General features: G+C 33.6%; 1 protein-coding gene across 1 annotated transcript in view; it reads left to right on the top strand.

Annotated features, from left to right (window-relative positions):
* LOC134716407 (sacsin-like) overlaps positions 1-21590 on the top strand; it is a 142814-nt gene that overhangs the window by 20754 nt on the left and 100470 nt on the right. The gene's annotated exons all lie outside the window — the stretch shown is intronic.

Here is a 21590-nt window from a genome sequence, read left to right as displayed (position 1 = left end):
TGACCCCCTGCGATATATTGAACCCCCTACTATAGACCTGAATTTCAAAAAGTTTCTATTCTAACTCCTTAACATAGTTATAATACTCCAATAAGTAGTTTGTATGCATTTAACATGCTTCAAAAGATATTTTGAAGAAAAAAATTCTTTCATTGTATTATGCCCCCCCCCCCCTAACATGGTATATTGAACCCCTACCATAGACCTTGTATTTCAAAAATCCAAGCTATTCTTACTCCGTAACAGTAAAAATACCCTTATAAGTTGTTTGTATGTATTTAATTTCCATGGTATTTTGACCCCCTGTGGTATATTGAACCCCCTACTATAGACCTTCAATTTAAAAAATTCCAGCTATTCTTTAGCCTTAACATAGTATTAATACTCCAATTAGTAGTTTGTATGCATTTAACATACTGGAAAAGATATTTTGAAAAGAATAAATTTCCATGGTATTTTGACCCCCGCGGTATATTGAACCCCCTACTATAGACCTTGAATTTCAAAAAATAAAGCTATTCTAACTCCTTAACATAGTAATAATGCTCTAATAAGTAGTATGTATGTATTTAACATACTGGAAAAGATATTTTGATATTTTTACTTCGCCATGGTAATATGAACCCCCTGCGGTATATTGAACCCCTACCATAGACCTTCAATTTCAAAAATTCTAGCTTTTCTAACTCCGTTACATAGTTATAACACTCCAATTTGTAGTTTGAATGCATTTAACATGCTTGAAAAGATATTTTGAAGAAAGAAAAAATTCCATTGTATTTTGACCCCTCCCTTTTCCATGGTATATTGAACCCTCTCCTAAAGACCTTGAAATTTAAAAATCTAAATTTTTCTAACTCCTTAACATAGTCTTAATACTCCATTAAGTAGTTTGTATGCATTTAACATGCTGGAAAAGATATTTTGAAAATTTTACTTAGCCATGTTATTTTGACCCCCTTACCATGTTATATTGAACCCCCTACTATACATCTTAATACCTTCAATGTTAAAATATCTTGCTACTGTAACTCCTTTACATATTTATTATACTCCAATAAGTAGTTTGTATTTATTTTATTAGCTTGAGAAGATGTTTTGAAAATTTTACTTTTTAGATTAACTGAGCCATGGTAATTTGACCCCCTCCCCCTTTTTTTACCATGGAGAATTAAAACTTAAGTCTACCATTCTATATAAATATTTTAAATTTCAAAAAATTAAAGTGTCCAAGCTACATTGTCAAGTGATAATGCTTTAAGAAGTTTTTTGAATGAAATTTTGTTGGTTAAGACTTCAGAGCACTTTTACCAAGCAAATATTTTTCTGTTAACCAATGATTGAAAATTGACCTCCCCTTCTTGTATTAATGATTTTCAATATTTGATTAGCTTTTATATAATGTTAAATGTTTTATTAATCATCTAGAATGAAAAAAACAGGGGGTTCAATTTACCATGGGGGTTCAATTTTCCATACAGGGGGGGTTCAATTTACCATAGCGGTATTTTGACCCCGGGTCATTTTACCATGGGGTTCAAAATACCATATGACACCGGTGTCCCTCTGTCTGTCCGGCTTGCACCATAACTTGAGAACGACTTATCTAAATTTCATGAAACTTAACATAGTTGTTTCTTATAATGGTCAAATGATCTGTATACTTTTTGGTGAAAATAAGATTAAACTTTTTGAGTTATGGCACTTTGTAACTAAAACAGGGGGGTGTTTTTCTCACATGTCGCACCGTATCTCAAAAATGATTCTTGATTATGGCTTAAAACTTTAAACACTTCTTATTTATATTAATCTTAATATCTGTATACTTTTTGGTGATGATTCAAAATTTTATTTTTGAGTTATTGAGTATTTTGTAAAAAAGGGGGAGGTATTTTTTACATGTCTCTCCATATCTCAAAAACGATTTATGATTATTGCTTAAAACTTTACACATGTCTTTGTTATATTAATCTAAAGATCTGTACACTTTTTGGTGATGATTCAAAATTTCATTTTTGAGTTATTGAGTATTTTGTGAAAAAGGGGGAGGTTTTTTTTACATGTTGTGCCGTATCTCAAAAACAATTTATGATTATTGCTTAAAACTTTACACACTTCTTTGTTATATTAATCTAAAGATCTGTATACATTTTGGTGATGATTCAAACTTTATTTTGGAGTTATTGAGTATTTTGTTAAACAGGGGAGTTTATTTTTACATGTCGCGCTGTATCTCAAAAATAATTTATGATTATTACTTAAAACTTTATACACTTCTTTGTTATATTAATCTAAAGATCTGTATACTTTTTGGTTTTGATTCAAAATTTTATTTTAGTGATATTTAGTTTTTTGTTAAAAAACACAGGGTTGTTGGGGGTTTCACATGTCCCGCCGTGTCTCAAAAACAATATATGGTTATTGCTTAAAACTTTCTCAGAAACTATTTATGATTATTGCATAAAACTTCCACACAAGACGTCGGGCGTATCATGCGGTCATGGCGCAGCTGTTTATTGTATATTGCTATATTTTTTCTTCTGTATTTACCCCTTGATACCATTGTCAGGTGGTAGTGTAATGGGGTGTGTAAAATCCTGACTATTGAAAAACAAATAAAAGATAAAAGAAAAAAAAGATATATAGTTCTTTGAGAAAATATGAGCCCTTTGTACAAACAAATATATTATAACTTATATTGATCCCTCATAAAACTTGTAAAAGGGATAAATTTATAACATTAAGGGTTGCCCCCAAACTGAATATGACTTGGATGGAGAATTGTCTCATTGTCATACATAGACCAGATTTAATTATTTCTTGGTGAATAGGGAAACAATACTTCAGAAATTAAAGAAATGTCAATTTACAAGTGATAAATATTGTCAAAACCTACTATTTAATGTTTACAAAAAAAAATTATAATCGCTTGCCTCTACTTTTCAAGCTTCGCCTTAAAAAATTTGCAAATTAAATATATTTTTATTAAATTTTCGAATCGCTCGCTCGCCCAAAATTTTGGAGTCCAAAAATCCGTAGAACAAGAAATTGAATTGGTGTGGCCTAAGCTGCATACATTGCAGATTATATCTATCTCTCCATCCATATTATCTAGTTAGCACATTTCACCTACAAAATGCTTTTTGAATGTTTCATCTCATGTAGTAGTTCTTTTTATATGACCGCAAAAATTGAAAATTTTGATGTATGATGTTGGCCAAAAGGGCCAAAAGGGTCCAAAATTAAACTCTGTTCGATTTCATCAAAAAATTAATTATTGGGGTTCTATGATATGCCAAAACTAACCGTGTATTGAGATTCTTAATTTTTGGTCCTGTTTTCAAATTGGTCTACTTTAAGGTCCGAAGGGTCCAAAATTAAACTTTTAATTTAAATTAATTAATTAAGTAAATTAATTTTAAGGACGCCATCACGAGTTGGTTGACTGTTATGGAATAACCGTTTCACAAATGATATGTTCCTTACATCGTAACTACAATTCCCTTCCCTTTCATGAATGTGACCTACCGAATTAGATTATTACATAAGCAACACGACAGGTGCCACATGTGGAGCAGGATCTGCTTACCCTTCCGGAGCACCTGAGATCACCCCTAGTTGTTGGTGGGGTTCCTGTTATTTATTCTTTAGTTTTCTATGTTGTGTCATGTGTACGATTGTCTGTCTGTTTGTCTTTTTTATTTTTAGCCATGGCGTTGTCAGTTTGTTTTATATTTATGAGTTTGAATGTCCCATTGGTATCTTTCGTCCCTCTTTTAAACTTAGTTTGATTTTAACAAAAAATAAATTCCCAGGGTTCTTGGATATGCTGAATCTAAACTTGTACTTAGACTTTTTTATTTTGGGCCCAGTTTTCAAGTTACCGTAGTCCAAATCGGGCTCCAAAATTGAACTTTGTTTGATTTCAACAAAAATTGAGTATATAGGGTTCTTCGATATGCTGAATCTAACCAGGAATTTAGATTTTTAATGTTTGGTCCCAGTTATCAAATTGGTCCACATTGAGGTCTTAAGGGTCTAAAATTGAACATTATTTGATTTCATCAAAAATTGAATTCTTGGGGTTCTATGATATGCTGAATCTAACCATGTATTTTTATTTTGGATATTGGACCATAATTGGTAAATTATGTCCAATTTAAAATTTTTGATTTTTAATTTTAAGTTCTTAGACCACATTCATTCTGTGTCAGAAACCTATGTTGTGTCAACTATTAAATCACAATCCAAATTCAGAGCTGTATCAAGCATAAATGTTGTGTCCATACTTGCCCCAACTGTTCAGGGTTTGACCTCTGCAGTCATAAACAGCTAGCCCTTTGTAGCATATGGTTTATGTTTCTTGTAACAAATCTTTGTGTTTAACCATGCATTGCAAAAAAGGACATTAATTAAGAAACTGTTCTCAAAATGTAAATGTTGTCATAGTTCAAGTATTTTTTGACACCACACAATGGAATACATAGAAATACCTGTCCAAAACTTATATCATAGATTCATATAAAAAATGTCTCAAACAAATTAGAAAGTCAGTGCTGATCAACTTCATTTCAAAAAGGTGATTTATAATATAAGTAATATGAAAAATAGCAAGTTTAAACCCTTTACTGGTCACAAACACTTTTATTAGCCATAGTAAGCTATTCAGGTCCATAGAGTCTCTTGGGGTGTACTGTTTTATGTAATAATCAAATAGCAAGATTTTAGTCAATCTGAAGTTAAACTTACCAATTATTATCTGTCACATTCATTTATTTTGTAGACAGTCCTGTTATAATAAGTGGCAGTAAACTTTTGGTCATAGATCCGTTGAGATCAGAAGAAAAAAAGGATGAATGCATAGAATTCAAACTAAAAACAGTAGGAAGAAAACATCAACCAGAAACAACACTAGCCTGTTTAATGAATAAGTTTGGCTTTGATACAGATGTTCTCAGAGTAGGCACTTATGAAGGAACAATATTCTGGTTCCCACTTCGTCAAAAAGAATCTAAACTATCACCAACTATTTATTCTGAAGAAAAAGCATCAAATCTGTTTAAATCCTTTATGAAAAGGTCAACATATAACCTGCTGTTTCTGAAAAATTTGGAGAAAATAGAAATTTATAAGGAACAGAATGATCAGCCATACTTTACACTTGAGATAACAGGAACCAATGAAGAAGAGTTATGTAAAGCAAGGAAAATGTTCAAAGATGAATTGAATAATCTAAAGAAAGAGTTACCAAGAAAATCTATAATGTCACAGTATGAAGCTGTTATTAAGATGAATACCACAGAAGAACATTATGCTGTTGTAAATATGTTAACTTGTGCAGACCACATGTCCAAGCAGATGAACTATTTAGTTAGTGATTCAAGTCTTCATTATAGTCCATACACAGGAGTAGCTTATTGTATGAAGTCCAGTATGGAAGAGAAGCCACCAGGGCATGTATTTTGTTTCTTACCATTGCCTGTAACAGAAAAGAGTATGTCTGGCCTCCCTGTGCATGTTAATGGCTTCTTTGACCTTGAGCACAACAGACGACACATTAAGGAGCCTGCTGCCAATAGCGAGTCAAAACAAACTGACCAATCATTGATGTGGAATGATGGTATGATTGGGGAGTTACTACCAGAGACCTACTACACCCTAATTAAGATGATGAAGACAAAGTGCATCAAGGGAAGTAACTCTCAAAACATGGTTGATCAGGTGTATGATGCAATTCCGAATCCAGATGCTGTTGAATCTAGCTGGAAATTGATATTAGACAAATTATACGAAAATATATTGAGTGGACAGGTTTTTTTTACCAAACAAGATGGAGGTAGATGGATTGAGTTTTCTGACGCGCTATTTGCCATATTTAACTTTGTCAAAAATGACAGTAAAAATTGCAATCAGATGACTGAGACAACAGTGAAGAAATTACTGTTAGACTGTGATGAGAATTTGGTGGAGGTTCCAGATCATATGATCACTATGCTGAAATATACAGGTCATGAACCACAGTCAGTTACTCCACAAACAGTAAGGGAGAAACTGAAAAGTTTTGAGTGCTGGAAGACATATCCAAGAGAAGAAAAATTAAGGCTTTTGTCATTTGTTCTGGAAGACTGCAATTATGCAGATTTGAGCAGTTTAGAAATTTTACCGTTAAACAATCAAGAGTTTGTTCCCTTTAGTACAGGAACTGATGTATATGTGATCTGTGATGAAACAGCTAGTTTGTTTCCTGGCTTAGAAGATCAAGTTATATCTAAAAGTTCAGTGGCTGAATTTATATGGAACTGTTTGTCCAAGATGGCAGAAAATGGTAATTTTTATAAAAAGCAGACTAGTGTAACGTGTTAAAAGAAAATAGCAAAAAATACTAAATTAAAAGAAATTCAGAACAGAAAGTCCTTTATCAAACTACAAAATCAAAAGCTCAAACAGGTCAAACGAATGAACAATTTAACTGTCACATTTTTTACTATAAAGGTATTTCCTCATGTAGTAATAAATCAAACCTACCGGTAGTTATATAGCTAGCTAACCTCTAACTTGCATATAATTCCATTATATTGAAAACGATGTGCCAGAAAAACAAACAGACATTATAAGAAAAATTATAAAAAAATTTGGTACAGCAGTAAACAGTGTGTTATAATGCTATTCACTATTAAAACAACTATTTCAGCAAAGAATTCAAAATGGCATGTAGGCATTCTATAGACAAATAAATAAAAGAAGATGTGGTATGAGTGCTGATGAGACAACTCTTCTACATAGTTACAATTTGTAAAAGTAAACCATTATAGGTCAAAGTACCGCCTTAAATATGAGAGCCTGGGCTCACACCAAATTGCAAGATATAAAGGGCCCCGAAAATTACTAGTGTAAAAACATGAAAACATGAAAACCAATGGTCTAATCTATATAAAAAAAGAGAAACACTAATGAACCACATCAACAAAGGGCAACCACTGAGCATCAGGTTCCTAAAAGTCCACAAATATTGCAGATCAGTGTTGCCCATTTTTAAATTCTCTTGTAGTCAGAGTCTTAATGTTCTTATTAATGCAAAATTTTGTTTTGCATTTCAGGTTTGTTTCAACTAAGATGTTTAACAGATGAATCTTTACCTGGTGTAATACAGAAAGTTTTTGACATCAATTTTACAAGAAATCAAAATGGCCGCTTTGTTCAAGCATCACAGTCAAACTTTGGAATTGATTGGATTCAGAAAGTGTGGAAAGAAATATCTAATAGAGATTATGATAATCTTTCTTCATTTGAAAGTATACCTGTTATAGTTGTTGGTCCAGATGATGTTGAAGACATCAACAATATTGCAACTGATGAAAATCTTGTGTTAGAATATGTTAGTTTGAAAGGAAGGTATATGCTATCTAAATTTGACAATCATGAACCATTGTCAGCATCCTTGGAGAAGGTGGTTACCCTAACTGAAGTAGAAGTTTTCCATCCAAACCAAATGATTAAATTTCCACATACAGATGTTATAGGAAAATACATTCAACTCCCAATTATAGATAATGTATTGAATTGTTTCAAAATGGCTGCATTATCAAGCAGACGTCAGCAAATTGCCAGAGAGATAAACGAGCAATGTTCTGACAACGAAAGGAGAGAATTAGTAAAGTTCCTTTCAAATCATCATTCAGATATTCCAAAAGAAGCATACCCATTATTACAGAAATTAGATTTATTCTGTGAACATGACAATGTTTTAGAGGCTGAGATGGTATCTTTGGTAGAAAACAAATTCATACTGAAAGACTTTATGTATCCTGAAGGTATGAGTTATCCCAGAAAATACTTGGAAAATGAACATGCAGAATTAGCTAAACTTCTTGGAGCAACTGATGTAGAGGAAATCAAATGTGTTGACCAAACACTTGATTTAATGTTAGAAAACAGTATCAAGTATTCTGTTGAACATTATACACGATTGATGATATACCTACAGGATAGACCACCCAAAGTATTGAACACTGTCCTTGAGAAAGCAAAGTCTTTGAAGTTTATGCTGTCAACAGATGGAACTCTACACTCTGTAAATAATCTGTTCGATCCAACATCAAGCTTTCTAAAGAACTTGCTTTATGGTGAGTCAGGGGTATTTCCAAATGAAATCTTTATACAAAATAATGGATTAAATCAATCATTTTTGCAAAAATTGGGACTAAAAACTGAAGATAACATTTCTTCAGAAGATTTAGTCCAGGTAGCAACCAGAATACATATACTTGCAAATGGATTGGATGAAAAAAAGTACCTTAAAGCTGAAAGTTTCATTTCATACTTGAAGAAGCATAAAGACATAACAAGTAACAAGGCATTGCAGCAGATAAAGGGTATACAATGGGTTCCTATTGATCATGAAAAACCTGATGACTATCCTGATGGACTTGGATGGTATGGACGTAAAACATTCTGTTCTCCTGATGAAGTAAAAAGCATGCATTTCAAAAACTTAATTGGAACAGTTTGTCCATTGGTACGAGTAGATTTGTTCTCAAAACAGGTTACTGCTTGTTATAAATGGTGTGAAGAACCAGAACCAAATGATGTTATTGAACACTATAGAAATGTTATCAACTCTTATGAGACAAGACAGAACTCTGAATATCTACATATAACCAAGCATATCATCGGTTACCTCTTTAAACTATGGGAAGCAGGTAGTTTGAATGAAGAAACCATCAAGAATCTTAATGCAATGGATTGCATTCCAACAAACAGTCACGGTTTCAAGTCTGCTCAGATAGTTGTTCAAGAGATTGGAAATAAACACATAAATTACATTCTAGAACCATACATCTTTGAACTATCCAGAGATGTTGCAGACTTCAGCAAACTATTTATTGAACTTGGAATGAAGGGAGATGTAGATTTCCATGTGTTGAAGTCACTCCTGCATCGAATTTCTGCGAGATATATGTCAAAAGAAGAGACACTAGGAGACAAAAATGAACTTGAAAAAGACCGAACATTGACATATAATATATTGAAATCAATTGTTGCAATGGAGATAAATAAGTCAGAACTGTCAGAGATATTGATCCCAATTTATTCATCTAGGGAAGATTGTATTGTATTTGAAAAAGTAGAAAATTGTACATATACATCTGGGAAAAGTTCTCTTTCAACAGCATTATTTCTAGAGGATGACAATGATGATGATGATGAGGAGGAGGAGGAAGAGGAGGAGGAGGAGGAAAAAATCATATATGTACATCCATGCATAAATGAATTAGCATCAAATCTTGGTGTAGCTTCTGTCACAAAGCGATTCATTGTCAATCAAAATACAGGAGTGTTGGAATGGGGACAGGAGGAGAAGTTGACAACAAGGATTTCAGGACTACTAGATAGTTATACAGATGGTCTTGCAGTTCCTAAGGAGCTTGTACAAAATGCTGATGATGCTGGGGCCACCAAGGTATGCTTCCTTTATGATGAAAGAGAGAACCTAGAATGGAGAAATGGACTTTTTGATCAAGGAATGGCTGAATGTCAGGGTCCTGCCTTATGGGTGTATAATGATGCTGTATTTAAAGAAGAGGACTTCAAAAATATCATAGAACTTGGTGGAAAGACAAAAATTTTGGATACAGAAAAGATTGGCAAATTTGGACTTGGGTTTTGTTCAGTATACAATGTTACTGATGTTCCAAGCTTTGTGAGCAAGAACACATTAGTAATTCTGGACCCCCATTTACATCACCTGGGTGAAGCTGCCATTAAAACACATCCTGGTTTGAGAGTACAACTAACTAAACGAAAACTAAGGAAAAACTTGTCTAACCAGTTCAAGCCATACAACGGTATTTTTGGATGCAATTTGGAGCCAAACAACAAAGATGAATATAACAAGACTTTGTTTCGTTTACCTTTGAGAACACAGAAGCAGGCATCAGAAAGTGAGATAAAAGATCTGCAGTATACAAAGAGAGAAATTGTGGAGCTCTTGCAAAAGTTTTTGGATTCAGCTGCAAATTTACTTTTGTTTACTCAGAATGTCAAGGAAATTTGTGTATATCATTTAGATTCAAAAGGTCTCAATCCTGACAATGATATGAAAATTTTATTCAAAACATGGAAAGAAAAAACTGAATTGACACCCGTAGAACCTGGATTCAACATACTAAAAACAATAACAGCAGCCATGAAGGAAGAGGAGTATAAAGAAATCAATTTCCCAGTGCAAGTTGTTGATATTGGTATTGAAGTGAGTGAGTCAGCACATTTACTATCGAATGAGTTTCAGACCTTCAAGAAAGTTCAGTCATGGATTATTTCCTGGGGAACAGGGATTCGTTCATTCGAATTAGCATATAGATTAAAATCTCAAGGTGCTGTTCCTATTGGCAGTGTTGCTGTTCCAATAGAAAGATTTGGAAATGAAATCATATCTTTTGTTGATTTGAAGGATCTTCCTGGAAAAGGATTTTATAAGGAAAGTCGTATTTTCTGCTTTTTGCCTATGCCCATGGAAACCAAACTGCCAGTACATATAAATGGTCATTTCATGGTGGAACAAGATAGAAAAAGTATAACAAGATTTAATAAGGATGACAAAACAAATGAAAGTAGCAAGTGGAATGATAATATGCTAGGTGATGTAATACAAAGTGCTTATATCAATCTGATGACATCTGTAGCAAGCAGGGTTGACGACAGAATACTACAGAAAGAATACTGGTTGCTATGGCCTAATACGGTTGACACTTCTATTCATGATACAAATCAATTAGTGATATCATTTTACCAGAGTATATTACAACAAGATTTTCAAGTATTTTATAGGAAAAGTAATGAATCAACTGCAGTGAGGAGTTCAGTCAGCAATTCTATATTCTTAGATCCAAAATTTAGAGAGAGTCCAAATGGTCAAATTGCATACGAGTGTATGTTAGAATTTCAGAATGATGAAATCAACGTAATGGATATGCCATTGCATGTCTTTAATAATTTTGAAGAGATGTGCAAGAACGATTTTAACATACTTCAAAATAGAATAATCTCAAAAGACATTTTTTTCCAACAGTATTTTTTCCCTTACATGAAAGAGAAATATTGGCACAAAGATGGAATGTCAGCAAAGAGAGACAAACTTTTGACTGAAGCACTTATGGAGCCCTCGTTACATGATCTTGTGAAGATAAAAGAATGCATTCCAGTAAAACCATCAGCGAGTGGAATTTTGAGACGTCCCCAGGATTTAGTCAAAGAGATTGGAATTGTTGGTGACATGTTTGACGAAAGTGATTATAGATTTGTAACACCTACATTTGAAGAGTATAGTGATGTTTTGGTAATGTTGGGAATGATGAAAAAAAGTATTACTTCCCCTCTGTTGACAGATAGAGCACAGTCTGTGAGAAGTTTAACATCAGGTCTGGCTTTCAAAAGATCAAAAGCAATTGTTAGTTACCTGTTAAATAATTCAGATAAACACATGGATGTGAAAGAAAAACTACAGACAATTCAGTTTCTTCCTGTAATGAGTAAACCAACTGTTTGGTATTTACCCTGGAAGGCTGAAGATATGAAACTACATGACACTTTCTTGTCACCATCTGAGATGTTTAGTCCAATGGACAGAAATGTAGTTGGATCTGTTGGTTACATTTTAGATTCTATGAATGGTCTTTTACAAGGAAATGTTCTACAATTTATTGATGCAAAGAAAGTAACAATTGATGATGCGATTATACAACTTGAAATACTTGGAGAGGAGGATTTGGAATTCTCTGTGAATTTAAGAGAGATTTGTGCTAGCATGTACAGTAAATTGGACAGCCTGTTGCCAGAAAATGAACAACACCAACAAACTGTGGAAAGGTTCAAAGCATTAAAGTTCAAAAAAGTAGTTTGTTTAAAGTCCGAGGTCATGAAACCAGATCAGCTGGCATACAATTTGAAAGGAGATTGTTCTCCATATCTTTACAAGGTGAATTCAAATGAATATCCAAGACTTTGGGGACATTTGGGAATTCCAAAATATTTTGACTCGGACAAGTTTATATCTGTTTTACAACAGAAAAAAATGGAGGTAAAGGAATTGAAATTATCAAAGAATGAAGTTAAATGTATTGTGAACATTTTAGATAATCTGCGATCAGCATTAGAATATCAGAACATATTTCTAACACCAGAGGACAAGAAAACAGTGTTCGTACCAGATAATGAATGTTATCTACGCCCATTATCTGAGATATGCTTTGATGACAAATATCCAGTATTTCTTCGTGGAAGTAAAGATATACATATCATTCATTCAAAAGTCAGGTCAAATGTCATAGACCGTTTGGAAGTACCATCAAAACGTCAATTTCATCTATCACGTTTTTCAAGTGGCATACCATTTGGGCAGAAGGAAAAGCTTGTTACCCGCCTAAGAGGAATAATTTCAGCCTATCCACGTGATCATTCTGTACTCAATGAAATGCTGCAAAATGCCGATGATGCAGGTGCAAGTGAAATACATTTTGTATTAGATCTGCGGGATCATCCAACTGATAAAATATTCGATGAAAAATGGGCACCACTTCAAGGACCTGCTATATGTGTCTTCAATGACTCGTGCTTTTCAGAAGACGATTTGAAAGGCATTCAAAACTTAGGAGAAGGAAGTAAAGGAGATGATCCATTGAAAACTGGACAGTTTGGTATAGGATTTAATGCTGTTTATCATCTGACTGATGTACCCTCCTTTTTGACTCGTGGATCTGCAACACCAAATGGTGGCACTTACTGTGTTTTTGACCCACTCTGTTCCTATGTACCAGTAGCTGAACCAGACACACCTGGAATGCAAATTGAAGACCTTAAAATAATTGAAGAAAGCTATGGTGACATTTTTCATACATATTTGCAAAAGGAGATGTTTGCAGAAACAGGGACATGGTTCCGTTTACCATTGAGAACAGTAAAGATGACTGAAAGTGACTGCCCGTATATTTCAAAGGACCCTTCGGATATTGAGTCTGTTGAAAAAATGTTTTCAGAAATGGAATTAAATATGGAGCAAAGTCTTTTATTTTTGGCTAATGTTAAGAAAATCAGTATCTCTCGCATAAGACGAAATGGTACCTGGCTACCAGGCAGGTCAAGTGTAAAACTTAGCTTGTCAGAAAACGACGAAGAAAGAAGAGTAGAATTTCTTTCAAAGATGAAAGAAGAATTTAAAATGCTAAAAGCTGGGGAGAAACAATTAAACAAAATTAAGTTTAGCGAAGTGAGATATGAAGTCAGTATAACAAATGGATACCAGCATAATACATGGCTCATAGCTCAAGTATTTGGATTCCCTGAACCTACAAAAGTACCACAGAGACTGGTGTCTGATTTTGCTGAAGGTCGAATCGGACTATTACCCAGAAGTGGAACCGCAATCAGCAAATCTGTAAATTTGGAATTTAAAGGTAAAGCATTTTGTTTCTTACCATTGCCTATTGAAACAGGATTACCAGCATATGTGAACGGTCATTTTGCCTTGGATCAGAATCGAAGTAATATTTTTGGTGGAACTCACAAGGAAGATATCCGTTACATTTGGAATAGATGCTTGATACAACAATCTGTATCGCATTCATATGCCAGTTGTTTGGAGTATTTCAGGGATGTTTATCTGAAAGGTTATAGTCCTGATACACTGGAAACATATTTTAGGAAATTCCCAATCTTTCAATATACTTTAGAAGGTTTTTGGAGACTTTTGACTTTCGAAATCTATCGCAGCAGTGTTAAACGTGAATTAGCCCTATTTCCGATTTGTCCTTCATTCATGCTACATGATTGTACAGAACATTCATATGAGGAGAAAAATCAACACAGCTTTTGTGAAATATTTAGGTGGACAGCAATTAAAACAAAAGGAGAATCATTCAGTGCAGTGTTTGATGAAGTGCACAATTATTATGAAGACAAGTATGTACAACCTCATTTCAGTATTCCAAGTACCTCATTGTTTCAAAAAAGTACATTAAGAACATGCACATTCAACAAAGAACAAGAACTGCGTCTTATCTTGATTAATCTTGGAATGAAACTAGTTTGTACACCAGCATATGTATATGAGAGCATTGAAAGCGCGTGCACTTATACACAGGAACACAACACAACAGAGGATGAAGTCTGCATGGTCGATAGAAGTGATGAGAATTGCATTTGTCCATGCAGAGTAAGCCCAAAAAGAACTCTGCAGTTTTTGAAGTCATGGAATACAAATGCAACAGATAAATGTCTAATAGACTCTTTGCCTAGACCAGTATTCGAAACAGCATTCAACAGTGTTCACAAACTTTTGTGTGTTCTTCATTTTTGCCAGAAGTATGAAGATTTGAAAATAGAAAACTTATCAAGTACACCTCTTCTTGTATCTAATGACTCTGTTATACACACTTTAGGAACAAATAACCAAACAGTTCTTTCATCTTTTTGCAACCTATTTCCAAAGTCAAATAACATTTTTGTTCACAAAAACGAAGTTTCATACCTTAGAGGATTCAAGGATAACTTTAAACATTTGACTACAGAACTTTTACTTGAACTGCTTCCAATATCAGTAGATGCATCAGTCTTTAAAGTAAAAGGACCAATAAATTGGTCAAATGAGGGGTTTCTAGATGACACATGGATGAGAGGATTTTGGAAGTGTTTGAATGACTTTACAGATGTAAGTAACCAATTAAGAGAATGGTGCCTTTTCCCTTGTGTTTTGGAAGATGAAAGCTTGAGGCTTGTTTCATTTGAAATGGCATTTACAGTTTTGGATTTGAGTAGTTTTGGACGTGACAAAATAGGATTAACATTTTCCTTCAGTCAGGATTCAACTTTGAAGAATGTCTTAACAAAACTTGGATTACCTTGCCCTGCTAACCACACATTAAATTCAAAGCACACCCGTGATTTAGTAGCAACGGAACAACAACCTGATAAAGTTGTAAAATGCTTGTTTTTTCATAGAGATATGAGCAAGTGGCATCTTCTTACAAAACATGATTGCAACAAAATTCTTACATTCTTTAATGAGAATGTGGACAGATTTGAGATGCCAGAAAAGCAGAAGTTAAAAGGTTTACCTTTATTCACAACATTGACAGGTGATTTGAAAGCATTAAATGAGACATCTACTATCCTTGTGGTGAAATGTGAAAACCTGTCTGTGCATGATGGATTGGCAGAACTGTCTAGAAAAACAAATACAATACTATTAAAGCACAATGCTTACCATGAACAGTTGTATTCAACCTTAGGTTGTAGATTATGTTACCCGACTGACCAGTTATACAGACATCCACTTCTTTTATTATATACCACATTTATCTTTCCAAACTTTGCAAATATGGAGAGGAAAGATCATTTGAAACATCTTGAATTTGTGAGAGATGAATTGATGAACTATGATGAAATTCAGTCCTCATTAAGTGAACTAGTATTCATTCCAGCAGCAGAAACTGGCATCTTGAAGAAAGCAAATTGTTTTTACAGCCCACACAATACTGTATGTGCTAAACTATGTGATCAGTCCGAATTGCCTCCTGTGCCATTTTGTGAATATGATTGGAAAATATTTATGGAAACCGCAGGAATGAAAAGTGTTGTCACAAATGACTTATTCTTGAGATTTGCAAGACAAATTCAACAAAATGGAAAAAATGGTGAGTCAGAGGATCAGGCAAAGGAACTGATAAAGCATCTTTTTCAACGCAGTGAACTTACAAATGAAACTTCCTTCATGAGAGAAATTAGTAGGATTAATTTCATTACACCATATATTGTACCATATAAATATAGTTTGATCAGTGCTCAAAATTCCACAGATAAGCTTATTTCATTCCAAGAAGGTGTTCAACACAAATATTTCAAGTTAGCATGGACAACAGAGAGTTTCTTACCAGGATATGCAGTTCCTAATGATGAAAAACTAAAGAAAGAGTTAAATATCAAAGATAAACCAAGTATTGATTGTGTTGTATCACATGTTCACAAGGTATGCTACTCATTACAACATCATCCAAAGACTCAAGAGGAGCATACACAGCTGATGACAACATTTTATGAATATTTGGAAAAAAATATTTCAGATGCTGAAATGAGACAATTGAAAATTAGATTCTCAGCATCACCCATAATATATATTATAGAACATAACAAATTTGTTGAGGCAAAACTTGTGGTTATTGATCTACCCAAGTCTTCTGAAATTATACCATATCTACTAAAAGCGTCAACACACTTTGGACAATATTTTCCACTTTTTAAGAAACTTGGCACTTCAGAAAACATCTCAATAGAGCATTACTGTAGAGTTCTTGCAGCAATAAAATCCAAGGCAAAGGAGTCAAAAATTGTTATTCTTGACGAGCTGAAACAAATAGAGAAGGCTACTCTGGGTGTTTTAGAATGCCTCTTACGGAAGGATAAATTTGATTTATTGGAAAACGAAACGGTTCTTTATATATTTAACAACAACAGTACGCTAAAACCTTCTGACCAGCTGGTTATAATTGATAATCATAGATTAAAGAGGCGTCTTAGAGACCAGACTGTTATAGACTTTATATGTGATTGGACAACATTGAAAACACACAGCAAACATTTTGATCCTGATTACCTGCTTTGCACCTTGCCATTCTCTATGCGTCCACAATTACTTTCTGATATAGTTTCGGAAGAGCTGTTGAATTCATCAAATACAGTCCAAAGTGAGATGGCTGAAAAATTACAATTATTTATATCTGGGGAAATAATGAAGTATATTGTATCCCGACTAGCGAAAACACACCAGAAATTATCTGGTGCAAAACTGGAAGACAGTGAATTGCAAGAAATACTAACAAGGCTTAGATCTTTTCGTGTGTTAGCATTGCCAGAATTGCAAACCTCACTTGTATACAAAGGAGTGCAAATGAACGGTAGCATTGTACACAAACGATTATACTTTGATAATGGAAACCATATCATGTATATCAAAAATGAAATGTTCTTAACTTCAGAATGGATGTCAAAGAATGGTTCCGATATAGCCGGAATTATTTCTTGTATTTGCAAAGACAAGGTTAAAATTCGTGATATTCAAACAAGCCTTGCCTATTTTGATTCTTGTTTTGACACCATAAATGAATTTCTTAATGAATATGGAGCAGTTGATATTGACTTTAAGTTTGAAGATACATCTTGGTATCCTGCACCAGGAAAAGGATTAGAGCAGAGTTTGGTTGACTTTCTAATAGCTGACTTCGAAGCCTTTGAGGATGGTGAAACTGTTGTATATGAACACTATGATAACAGTGGAGAAGACTCAAACAATGAAAGTGTACATGTTTACATATATGCAAAAGTCGTTAAAAGAGTTTCAGATGAAAATGAAAGATTTCCTATCTATCTCATAAATGTTGGTGAAGGTCAGGAAATAGAGGCTAGATCACACAGACTATATAAAATGGTAAGGCCGTCTGATTCAACATCATCTGAACTTGAGGTTTATGCTGATGGCAACAGATCATACAAAAATGAAAAACTTGGAGAAATATACCAACTGGTTGAAGAAACCCTTGTAGATGCGTGGAAGCTTGGACAAGATGATTTCAAAAGAGTTGTCAGGAGACTGATTAGACGTTGGCATCCAGATAAAAATCAAAACTCGAGCTTTTGTACTGAAGTGTTCAAACATATAAGAGAATTTGTCAAGAAATTACAGGATGGAAACATTGACGCATCCAAAATAGATACATACAGAGAACGTGGAGGACAATATTGGCAGGGATACAAGGAAAGAGCATCAAATGGAACAACAAATAAATGTTACACTTTTGACATGGATGGATTTGCAGATGATATAATTGGTGGATATAAGCGACGAAATAAAAACAGACAGCGTTATACAAATAATTACCAGTATGTGGCAGATCCTCAGCCTCATATGGGTAGAGTTTGGATTCAGCAAGCTAAATATGACATAAAGGCTGCCATTTCAGCCTTGGAGTTTGTCAAAGAGAAATCCTACAATTGGATCATTGTCCAGAGTCAACAGGTAAGAAAATAAGCTCAGAAAAATATAACTCTGATATATAACTTCTTGGTGAATATAATAAGATTCAGTTTGTCAACAGACATTTAATTGACATTTTTAGAGGTATAAAAACACTTCTCAAAATTGATTGAAATTGTATTACTTAAAGGAGATTGACTTTTTGTTTTTATTGTGGTAGACATTAGTTATTATAAAAAAAGCCCTATTTGAATGAAAAATAATAGTCACTATAAGGCAAAAACAATATGGTTAGATATATTGATTTATTAATATCAGCTAGTCTCTTATTTAACACCGAAGTCCCTATTTCATTCCTATCCATCTTATCTTGTAATCTAAAACAACTAGGTCAAAATGAGCATTAAAAAAAAGAGTGAAAGGCTAAGTGAAGGGCTACGTTCAAACCTCGTGTCAAGTTAACTTGATATTGCCATGGCAAAAAAAGGAATACAGTGACTATGAAACGTTCATAAAAAACTAATGACTGAGCACCACAAACTGTTGGTGATATCAGGAACTCTGATAGGGTAAACTGACGAGGCTCTATATTTTGTTTATTGTAAGTGATTAAACTTCGATTTTTGTTCATTGAATTGCTTCCTTTTTTGTCGCAGAAAGCTCGACATAGGGCTAGTGATCCGGCAGCTAGTTTAGCCAACTTCTTAAAAGCTTTATATTTTAGAAGGTGGAAGACCTGGATGCTGCATACTTTGTATAGGTATGCTTCATGTTACGAAGTTTCCGTCAGTCACATGTCCAATGTCCTTGACCTCATTTTCATGGTTCAGTGACTACTTGAAAAAAAAAGTTCAGATTTTTTGTAATGTTAAATTCTCTCTTATAAGTAATAGGATAACTATATTTGGTATGTGCGTACCTTGCAAGGTCCTCTTGCCCGTCAGATAGTTTTCACTTAACATCGACCTCATTTCATGGATCAGTGAACAGGGTTAAGTTTTGGTGGTCAAGTCCATATCTGAGATACTATAATCAATAGGTCTAGTATATTCGGTGTATGGAAGGACTGTAAGGTGTACATGTCCAACTGGCAGGTCTCATCTGACCTTGACCTCATTTTCATGGTTCAGTGGTTATAGTTAAGTTTTTGTGTTTTGGTCTTGTTTTTCTTATACTATATGCAATAGGTCTTCTATATTTTGTGTATGGAATGGTTGTATGGTGTACAGGATTACCTGGCAGGTGTAATATGACCTTGACCTCAGTTTAATGGTTCAGTGGTCAAAGTTAAGTTTTTGAGTTTTTGCCTTTTTTTCTAATACTATATGCAATAGGTCAACTATATTTGTTGAATGGAAATAGTTCATGATGTACATGTCAGTCACGCAGGTTTTATTTGACCTTGACCTCATTTTTTACGGTTCATTGCTCAGTGTTAAGCTTTTGTGTTTTGGTCTGTTTTTCTTATAACTTATAAGCAATAAGTCAATTTTATTTGTTGTATGGAAGAATTGTTAGCTGTACATGCCTACCTGGCATGGTTTATCTGACCTTGACCTCATGTTCATGGTTCAAAGGTCAATGTTTAGTTTTCTTGGTTTATGTTAAGTTTATGTGACAGTTGTAATAAAGCTTTATTATCAGGACTATCATCATAATATCAATGATTAGTAAAGAAGGCGAGACATTTCAGTGTGTGCACTCTTGTTCTAATACTATGTGCAATAGGTTAACTATATTTGGTGTTTTGAATTGTTTTATGATCTATATGTCAGTCTTGCAGGGTTAATTTGAACTTGACCCCATTTTCACGGTTCATTGCTCAGTGTTAAGTTTTTGTGATTTGCTCTGTTTTTCGTAAATTATAAGCAATAGCTCAACTGTATTTGTTGTATTGAAGTTAGCTGTTTATGCCTACCTGGCATGGTTCATCTGACCTTGACCTCATTTTCATGGTTCATTGCTCAATGTTTAGTGTTCGTAGTTAATTTTAAGTTTATGTGACAGTGGTAATAAAGCTTTATACTCAGGACTATCAACATAATATCAATGATAAGTAAAGAAGGCGAGACATTTCAGCGTGTGCACTCTTGTGGTCTTTTATTTCTAATACTATATGCAATAGGTCAACTGTATTTGTTTTATGGAAGAATTGTTAACTGTACATGTCTGTCATGCATGGTTCATCTGACCTTGACCTCATTTTGATGGTTCATTGATCAATGTTTACTTTTATTGGTTAATGTTAAGTTTATGTGATAGTTGAAATAAAGTTTTATATTTAGAACTTTCATTATGATATCAATGATGAGTAATGAAGGCGAGACATTTTAGCGTGTGCATTCTTGTTTGCTTTTATTAAACACATGGTGTGCATAATAAAATCATATATTCTTTTTTTTTTAATAATAGGCAGCTGAAAAGGCTTTGAAAGCAGTTCAAGTTTCAAAAGATGCAAACAGGGTCAGCAATGACCATTCTTTGATGTTACCTGTTGTGTGGGGAAATGCAGACTTAACACAACTAGTGGCTAAACTACAGAATAAAATTGTAAATTATTCCAGACTACGTTATCCAAGGATTCTTGAGTTTCCAAAGACTCCAGCAGAACTATATACACAGGAAGATGCAGAAGAAAGTGTAGAACTTGCTAACAAAATAGTTAATATAGTAGATGACAATTATTTTCATTGATTTTGTAACCTTGTTACTTGATTTTGTTAGATTTTAAACATGTACAGTCATTGTTTTATTGATTTTCATCTAGTTGTTTATTTTTTTTCATGATCACATACATAATCACTTTTGCTATGACCACTTTTTGTTGTGGCTGTAAACAATGATACAGGTGTGATTTTTGATTTTGCACAAATTGTCTGTTTGAAATTTTTTGTGACAAACATGACCAAATTGGTAAAAAATAGAACATAGTGTTGTTTTATATTGAAAACTGTTACAGATAAATAGAAACTTTATACAAAAATGATCTGCAGAATAAGTAAGATCCATAAATATGTCAACTTGTCTGAAACTGTCAGTAAACTCTTACTTTCACTCATCAGTGGCCATTGTTATTGATACAGGTGAACGACACAAGCTCTTCAGAGCCTGGTAGTTTTCAAATCTCATAGTCTTACATTAACTCAGTTATGGAATTATTCTCGTTGCAAAATTCAAAATAACTATGATCAATGGTCTTGGTTTATTAGTTTTCTAATTTTAGTTTTGGTTTGAAATAATTATTGTTACAAAAGGGATAAGTGTGTTTTAAGTATTTATTGATATTAATATTGCAAATGTATTAAAAATATCATCACATGACACACTTTACAGATAATAAGTGTAAACATAAATGTTAAGAAAAATCAAACTGAACAGCCTATTCTACCATCAACTAATACTTAACAAAGTTTGCTTATTATGATTACTGTATATACATTATAAGTAATAATTCATTTGTCCAAAGTTAACTTGCTTTTATGACATAAGTCCTCAGTGCATTAGAATAATTACAATTTTAGAATAATACTTGAAATTAATTTTAAACATTTTTATTAGATATGCAAAATTG

Source organism: Mytilus trossulus, chromosome 4 (assembly GCF_036588685.1).
Source record: "Mytilus trossulus isolate FHL-02 chromosome 4, PNRI_Mtr1.1.1.hap1, whole genome shotgun sequence".
Lineage (NCBI taxonomy): Eukaryota > Metazoa > Mollusca > Bivalvia > Mytilida > Mytilidae > Mytilus > Mytilus trossulus.
The sequence above is the reverse complement of the archived record's forward strand: the minus strand, read 5'-3'. Positions and strand labels throughout refer to the sequence as shown.